Raw genomic sequence first — 9,916 nt, 5'->3', positions numbered from 1 at the left:
AAAGGCCCAGGACTAATTTCCTACGTCTCTCTCTCTCTTCTTCCCTTAGATTTGTTGGGATATTGAAAGGCCCAGGACTAATTTCCTACGTCGGCAGAGATTTTTATATGTGGCAGAATATGAGACGGTACATCATATGCTATTATATAAATGGTTGTTCATCCATTAATATAATAATATATATCTTATGTGTTTGTGTTCTAAACATACTAAAAAATCCCTCCTAAGTTGGACCTCTTGGATGAAATTTCAGACCAATAACTGTTTGACATATACATTAGTTAGTGATACCTTAGAAGTTACAAATCGTTGAGTTTTATGGTTAATCTAATAAATTTACAAATAGTTAATATCATTCTTATTCATGCATTTACTAATACTACTAAAAGAAGAAGAATTATTTTCAAAAGTCAAGAGAGACTAAAAAGTTGCTTTAATAAATGTGTTTTCTTTTTTCATTAATCTCATATTTTATCCATCTAAGCTGAAACTCCCTCAAAAAACTTGCTCATTAATTACGAAAATGTAATATTTTTTCAACCAAACTGAATCGCCCATCATACAAATAAAGCTATAGAAGTAGAAACAATCAAAGAACTTTGATAGGTGTGCACTCATAATAACAAAGTTAAGGCGAAGCCAAAAGAATGGAACCCAACAAAGAAAATGAAAATAAGAACACGATGAGTAACAAGTGAAAGAATGAAGTATATATTTCTCTCTCAAAGATCGGCTGAACCTTCTCCCTTTTTATAACCTTTGGCTTTGTAACTTAATTCATATTCATAAAACATAGTATTAAATTCTAATAAAAGTATAACCCTAAGGAATGTAACAAATAGAAATGTACTGTTCAAGGCTAGCCGTTGGGACTATAAAGATAGACTTATAAATCAATATTGTAGTATAAATTTAGGGGTGTGATATCCACACACCATTTTTTACTTCTCCCACACCTTTTTAGTTTTCGGCTGTCGGATCAGATGAATTGAAGAAGATCAATAGACATAAATTAATAAAGGGTGTGTGAGAAGTAAAAAGGGGTGTGTGGATAGCACACCCCTAAATTTAGTGATGGAGATCGACCAGAGAGAAGAGAAGGGAGAGAAGGATTTAAGGAATTTTGTATATGTCATTCCTCATGCCTGATGCCTTTCTTTAAACTAATAAGGGAGAGAAAAACTTGCTCTCCAAGTGATACAAGTTGTACAAGGAAAGATCTTCTAGATCTAATCTACTAGAATTTGCACAATCACACTCTTAATGAAATTAGACTGGAACACTCCCCTTGATTGTGTAAATACTCAAGTAAATGGTGCATTAGGCCTTAATGTGATTATGTAGAAATATTTGATGAAGTTGTCTCGTTTAGGCGGCACAATAAGCAAATGTGAGTCTTAAAAATAAACAAAAGAATATATAAGTAGTAAAACTCACAAAACTTGGCTAGGGTAAAATTCAAGATAGGATAAAAGCTAAGTGTGGGGGAATTTGATAGGAGCATATTTATGCGACTTAGTTAACATGTTTTCTTGCACTTACTTAGTTAGTTATTGCTTATAAGAGTGTTTTAAATCATTTTCGTATGTTTGTAGGTCCTAATAACAAAGTTGGCAAGAAAAGTGCATTTTGGTGCATTTTGGAGTAATTTTGGGCTGAAATGGATTGCATGCACTTGGAGACATGAGGATGGACGTTTTGGGAAGATTAGAATTCAGCATATGTGTGTGCAAGTGTGTGACCTACAACTAACAAACATCATAGCTGCCATGTGATGGAGACAACATCATAAAAGGCACATGCAAAGAAACACACACGGCATGGAGAGAAAGTGTAGTGGTTTGTAGCTGAATTGTTGAAGCAAGTGTGTGCAAATGTAAAGGGGATCTAAACATGGACAGCACACGGCATGTGCAAAGGAGGAAACACACACACATGGGCAAAGAGAAAAGCACACATGGACAGCTTGGCATGGACAGGTTGGAGGGCAGAAAATGTGTTTGTTTTGTGGTTGAAATGATAAGGAACATGTGTGTGCAAATGGGCAAAGGAAACACACACACATGGGCAAAGGAAAGGCACGACATGGGCAGAAAATACACCACTACATTCACTCATTACCACAACACTCACCCTTGTCCCCTTCATTATTTCTGTTTTCATGCACCATTACATTTAATCATTGCACTCAAGTTGTGCACATCCCTTGTCCCTTTCACCCATCAGATTTCATTCACTTTCACCTCCATTACATGCACTCTTTGATGCACCACTCCTCCACTTTCCTTGCCCATGTTGTGCATCATGAATCCACCTGCACCTATGACTCATTTCTGCGCCATTCCACCTCCCTTTCCTTTATCTACCATGTGCACAATCATTCATGTTTCCCACTTGCATTCATAGCTGCAACACCACTCCATTTCACCCCCCATGCTTTGCATCATTACTTCACTTTCACCTTTGAATCATTACTTCACTTTCACCTTTGAATCATTGCTAACACCACCATCCATCCCTCCATGCCGTGCACTTCCTCTATAAAAGGAAGTGTGTGTGGCAGCCATTACATTCAGTTTTTGCTTGGAGAATTCATCCCCAATTCAATACAACTATCATTCAAACACATCCATTCATCTACACATCCATTCCTCCATACAACCAAACCTTCAAACACTCACCAACACCTTGTGCCGTAGCAAAGGAAGGGAAGGAAAGTGCTTGGAAGTGCATGTTGTCCAACTTGGATCGTTGGAGCGTTTAAGTGTTTTCTTTCTTTTGTTTTCAATGTCTAAAATTGTTTATCTTTGCTTTGTAAGTATGAGGAACTAAACCCCCCTTAGCTAGGGGGGGTATGCGAAACCATGTTCATACTTGCAATATGATTTGATTACCTTCAGTTGTGATTTCATAAGTTGTGAATTCAATTTGTTTAACTGCTTGATTGATAACTTATTCGTGTATTTTTATTAAGAGTGCACACTTAGTCTGCATGCATGAATATGATGCTAGAGTATAAAGGAGTTTCACCTAATAGTTACAAATTTATATTCACAAGTAGTGGAGGTCGCTTATAAACAATCGCGTTAAATGAATTCTTGGCAGGAGTTTCATGCTCATCATAGTAACGAATGCCTCGTCAATACTTATAGTTTTCATGATGCTTAATGATCTCTGATTGTATCTTTATTGTGCTGTTCACGTAAAGGACTTTTGAAGAATGCTTGAATTGTTGTATGCGCTTTCCCATCCAATTCAATAACTTAAGGAGAACTTGAAAGTTAATTTAAGCGAACTTAATTAACTTGGGGTGTTGAGTTTCATGATTGATCGAAAGAACAACTGAAAATTGGTTTATGTGCAAGTATGTCATGTGTTGAGAAGAACCCTCTAGCTAGCCCATCATCCATAGTTTAACCCATCACCCATCAATTCACCTAAATTTGTCTAAGAATCTGTTTAAATTGTTCTTGTTTTGTTTTCCTTATTTTCGTCCAAAACCAAAATCCCCTTTATTTTATTAAGTCATATTAGTTAGTACTTGTTTTAGATTGTGTTTGTAAGTGTTTTAAGTCAAGATAAAATCAATTTTCATCCAAACTTTGTGTTAGTGGGAAAAACTGCCTTAGAGTTGTTTTTAGGCAGTTTTGAGTCTCTATACTTTGTTTTGAGTCTTGTAAGTTAATTTCATACTTTTAAGTTTGTTTTCACATATTTAAGTCAGTTTCAAGTGTTTTAGCAATCCCTCCTAATCCCCGGCCTAGAACGATCCCTACTTACATTCTTTACTACAATTGACAACAAGAGGGTTTAATTTGTGTGTTAAGTTATTTTCGCATCAAATTTTTGGCGCCATTGCTGGGGATTAGCAACATTGCTAATCCCTTGTTATTTCTTTTTTTGTTTATTTTCGTGTGTTTTTATGTTAGTTACTGACCTTGTTTGTTTTCTTGTTTTAGGTACCAGTTTATGACTCGGAGTTCTCATCCGATTCGTGAGCATATCTTGGATTTTGACGACGATTTTGAGAGGACTTTGAGAAGGAATAGGAATCAGCAAGATCGTAACCCACCTATTCCTGAACCTGAGTTGGAAGAACATCCACTTGAAGAAGAGGAGGAAGTGATGTGAAAATTATGTTGACACACAAATTAACCCTCTTTTTATCGATTGTAGTAAGTATGTAAGTAGGGATTGTTCTAGGCCGGGGATTAGGAGGGATTGCTAAATCACTTGAAAACTGACTCAAATACGTAAAAACAAGTTTAAAACACTAAACTAGACTCAAAGAATGCAAAACTAAACTTTAAAACACCAAAACAAACAAAAAGACTCAAAACAGCAAACAAACACTCAAAACTGCCTTAAAACACTTTCTGGGCAGTTTCTGACACTATGCACCAAATTGGACGAATTTGGGTTTTAACTTGAATCAAAACACTTAAAAACACAAAGTAAAACACTTAATAACTAAATTGACACTTTAAAACAAAGGGGGAATTGGTTTGGACGAATTTAAAACAAGACATAAACTTTGTAAAACAAAACAGTTTTGAAAACGAATTTGATTTAAATGAATGGATGGAAGGCTAGCTAAGGGGTTTATCTCCACACATGTTATACTTGCATACAAAACGATTCCCAATTGCTTTTCAATAAACCATGAATTCTCAACGCCCCAAGTTAATTAGGTCCGCTTAAATTAACCCTCAGATTTTCCTTAAGTTATTGAATTGGATGAATTGCATACGACAACCCAAAGCATTCCCCACAAGTCCCCTACATGATTGCATAATAGAGATACACGCAAGAATCATTAAGTTCTATGAAAACCATAAGCATTGACGAAGCACTTGTTACTATGATTGCATGAAACTTATGCCAAGAATTTACTTAACACGATTGTGATCAACAACCTTTACTACTTGTGAATATAAGTTCATAACGATTAGGTGAAATTCCCTTATATCCTAGCATCAAATTCATGCATGCAAACTAAGTGTCGACCCTCAATCAACATACAAGAATAAGTTTTAATTCACATAGATAAGCAAATTGAACTCACAACTTATGAAACGCAATTAGAAGTAATCAAATCATATAGCAAGCATAAACATGGTTTCGAATCCCCCCCTAGCCAAGGGGGTTTAGTTCCTCATACTTGCAAATAAACAAAGATAAATAAATTTAAACATTAAAACAAAGATAGAAAACACCTAGAAACGCTCCACAATCCAAGCTCCTTGAATGGCATGCACGGCTCCAAGAGTTCTTCCTTCTTCTCCTTTGCAAACTCACGGCACAAGAGGTATATTTGGGTGAATGGTGTAGTGAAAATATGGTAGAGGATGGTGACTAAATGGTGCAGCAAAAGATGGTATTTATAGGCTGAAATTCGCAGCCCCTATGTAGCAAAGGAAAATGATTTAAAGGCCTAATTTGTATAGGATAATAACACACAATCCTTGAAGGAAAAGGCTAAGGCTTTTAGAAACCAAGGGGGAAAGGAATAATCAGGTTTCTAGAAGTTCTAGAAAGGTTTGGGGCGTCACTTTTGTAGGACAAGGGATAAGGTCTTCTAGAAAGGTTGTTTTGTGGCTGATTTCTAGAAAAACAAGGGATAAGGTATGGCACCTTTGTAGGAGTGGATAAGGGCTTCTAAAAACCAATTTTAATGTGTCCTAATCTAGTTAGAAACCCTCCTAAGTGGCTGAAATGTGGATAGTTTAGGATTAGGATAAGATAGGATAGGATAAGGTTTGTTTGGATAAGTTAAGCTAAGATAAGGTTATGGATGAGGTTTTGGATAAGATTCCTTCTCTTGAGCTGATTCTTTGACTTTAACTCTTTTTCTTCACATAGGAAACCTTGCTTGAGTAGGAAACTTCATGTGTCTAGGAATCCATCTTCAATTAGGACTCCTACATTGATTAGGAATCCTTCTTTATTTAGGAATCCTTCATTTAAGCCCTTTACTACTTCAACTAGGAAACTTTGTATCTTCAATTCTTCAACTTCAAAACACATTCCTAGCTTCATCAATCCTTCAAATTCGTCCATCCTTTGTGCTACATATGCATGAACTCCATTCTAGCCCAATTTTTCTCCAAAATGCTCCAAATTGCTTCCTTTTGCTCACTTTGTCTCTAAAACCTGAAAACACATGAAAATAGCTTAAAAGACTAACTTAACTAAGAAAACACAACATAAATGCATAAGAACTAACTAACTAAGGCACATAAATATGCTCCTATCAAATTCCCCCACACTTAGCTTTTGCTAGTCCTCGAGCAAAAAACGAAACAAAACATAACCTAAACCTTCCAACAATCGCCTCAGGGATTTCCAATGGTACATGACACGCCAAAGATCACTACTTACATAGATTTTAGCCATCCCTACTCTCGAGCACATACTTAATCATAGTCATCACTTACTAGCTCACATTTAACCAATTAAAACGATGTTTTGAATGTAGTAACATGCCTTAGAGAATCCCTCAATTCCTCACTAGATATACACTCAATTTTCACTCAGATTTTCTAACTACACACCCTACACTAGTTATATGTGAGAAGATTGATGTAAATATGAAAACTAATGCTCACATATGTTATGACAAGAAAAGCATTTTCTGGAATTATGAATGTATGTATATGATCTCATGAATGGAATGCTACTACTTAGATGCGAGAACCAGGGATATCATATGCTCATACCAATTCCAAACTCCACATATTGAAACACATAACAATCAAGATAGAAGCAAAGGGTTGTAACGGGGCTAACGTATTGGCTAACAAAGAAAGGGTAGGATAAACAAACATTCTTAAAGAATAATAAGCAAAGTAAGGAAGTTGACACTTAGAATTCACTTTTGCATGCAAAAATCAATTTTGAAACACAAGGGGAAAACTCATGCAACACTTAGGGCCAAATTCAAGCTTTTTGGACCCTTTCTTCAATAACCAACAACTTAGAGCTTATTTTCTTATCTTTTTCAACTCTTTTTCATACTTTTCACATTGTTTTCTTCATTTTTTCTTTTTCTACGAATTTTTCTCTTTTCTTTTTCTAACCCGTGCCCTCCTACTTATTTTGGCACACAAAATTTTCCTTCCCCCACACTTAGTTTTCTGCACAATGTTGATCAAAAGGAATTCCCTCTAAGTCATGCTTTATTATCCTTTAAGAACAAGGGTATGGATAGTCCTAATCTAGGCTAGGTAAGGATAATGTGGCTAACAACAAAATAGGCTAAATAAGGCTCAAAGGGGCTAATCCTACAAAAACAAATGCATGGTATGAAGGCTTTTTGGCTCTGGTGGTAACTACTAAACAACTTCATCTTATTAGTTATGCTAATCAATTTTATGCTTTGAATGAAATGGGTATGAGTTCTAATATTTGGATCTATAATGATGACACGCCTTCTAAGTAGCAACCAAGCAAAGAATGATGAGATCATGCAACGACTTTAGAAAACAACAAATCACAGATTATTACTCTCCAAAGAATGTTTAGGCTCAAGTCTCACAGGGTTGTAGCGTTAGTTTGAGTTCCTTCCTTCAAGCATGTTACAAAACTGATTATTTTCCTTTTTGATTACATGTGAATTCATAAGTTATAACCACAACCAAGCATAAACCAAAGAGTAAATCAAACGTCCATCCATGTTTATAACTCTCTTTAACAGTCATGCAATTAAAAACCGAATCCTCATCATTGTGTTGGAAGGTACTCTACGACACAAACAAACAAAAACAACTTTAAAACGACTCTTTTTTGGGTTTTTTTTCAAAACTTTTTCTATTTTTTTTCTTGAATTTTCGGATTTTCTGGTAAAGCCACGTAAAAACACATCAAAACATTCTAAAAACACTTAAAAACAATGAAAAACAACCTTTGAAATGTTAGGTGGTAAAATCCTACGAATTTTGACATAAAAACACTTTGTTTACCCCCCCACACTTAAACCAAACATTGTCCTCAATGTTTCAAACATAGACTCACACAAAAACAAGCAAATAACACAACTAGCAAACATGACAAGTATGGCAAAGTAAAAGCAATAAAGAGTAGGGTTTAGAAACGTAAATCTGATTATGATGCCGGAGCTTCCTAGGTCTTCTTTATTCGCATGGGTTGCCTCCCAAGAAGCGCTTGCTTTAACGTCTTCCAGCCGGACGATGCTTCCAATCAAGCTGGAATAGGGCCCACGGGTTGGAGATTGACTTCCTCCACGGTTTCCTCCTCAAAAGGTGTGAAATATGGCTTCAAACGATGTCCATTGACTTTGAACTCTTGTTGCGTCTTCAAACTTTGAATTTGAACTGCACTATGCGGAAAAACATTAGTAACAATAAAAGGTCCAATCCATTTAGAACGCAACTTACCTGGAAATAACCGAAGGCGAGAATTGAAAAGTAGCACTTTCTGCCCGATAGAGAACGTTTTGCTCCGAATCATCCTGTCATGGAATGCCTTCGTTTTCTCCTTGTAAATACGAGAGTTCTCGTAAGCTTCATTCCTAACTTCCTCAAGCTCGTTCAATTGAAGTTTCCTATTAAGACCTGCGGCATCAATGTCCATATTAAAGGTTTTGATGGCCCAATGTGCTTTATGCTCCAATTCAACCGGAAGATGGCATGGTTTCCCATAAATGAGCCGAAATGGGGACATTCCAATTGGTGTTTTGTAGGCCGTACGATACGCCCATAATGCATCATTCAAGCGCAAGCTCCAATCTTTCCGGTTTGGCCCTACAGTCTTCTCCAAAATCTGTTTGATTTCTCTATTTGACACCTCCGCTTGCCCACTTGTTTGAGGATGATAAGGTGTTGCCACCTTATGCGTGACACCATATTTCTTGAGTAGCGCTTCAATGGTGCGATTGCAGAAATGAGAGCCCCCATCACTTATAAGTACCCGCGGCATTCCAAACCTTGCAAAAATGTTAGTCTTAACAAAATCTGCAACCACTTTAGAATCATTAGTACGGGTGGCTCTTGCTTCCACCCATTTCGAAACATAATCAACCGCTAGTAGAATATAAACAAAACCATGAGATGAAGGAAAGGGACCCATGAAATCTATGCCCCACACATCAAAAATTTCAACATTAAAGATGGGACTTTGCGGCATTTGGTCTTTTGGTCCTATATTTCCAGTTCGTTGACAACGATCACATGCAATGCAAAAAGTTCTAGCATCCTTAAAAATAGTAGGCCAATAAAAACCACATTCAAGTACTTTACGTGCAGTCCTTTGAGTGCCAAAGTGACCTCCGCATGCATAAGTGTGACAAAAGTTTAAAATAGACTGAATTTCAGAAGCATGCACACACCTACGAATGATTTGATCAGAGCAATATTTCCATAAATAAGGATCATCCCACACATAATTTCGTGCATCATACTTAAGTTTATCACGTTGGTTTTTATTGAACTCACTTGGAATGACTTTAGATGCTAAATAATTAACTAAATCCGCATACCATGGCATACTAACCTCAATGGACATCAATTGCTCGTCCGGGAATGTCTCTGGGATCGGCACAACCTCTTCTTCATGCAGCAAACGGCTCAAGTGGTCAGCCACAACGTTCTCACTTCCTTTCTTGTCTCGGATTTCGATATCGAACTCTTGGAGAAGAAGCATCCATCGAATAAGCCTTGGTTTAGCCTCCTTCTTTGTGAGCAAGTACTTCAACGCACGATGTTGGGGCAATGATTCCAAGGCAGCCACAAGCTCGGCATGCTCCTCCTTAGGTACGGCCAGATTGGGCTTTATGCCAAGTCCTTGTGCTATCGTCGTTTCAAGGGGATCGTCTTCCAACATATCAAGATAATCCTGCGCCAATTCATCCAATATATCAATAGAAAAACAAGAATGATCATCTTTAGGAAATTTCATA

The sequence above is a fragment of the Malus domestica genome, chromosome 16 (assembly GCF_042453785.1).
Source record: "Malus domestica chromosome 16, GDT2T_hap1".
NCBI lineage: Eukaryota > Viridiplantae > Streptophyta > Magnoliopsida > Rosales > Rosaceae > Malus > Malus domestica.
This window is presented reverse-complemented; position numbering follows the sequence as displayed.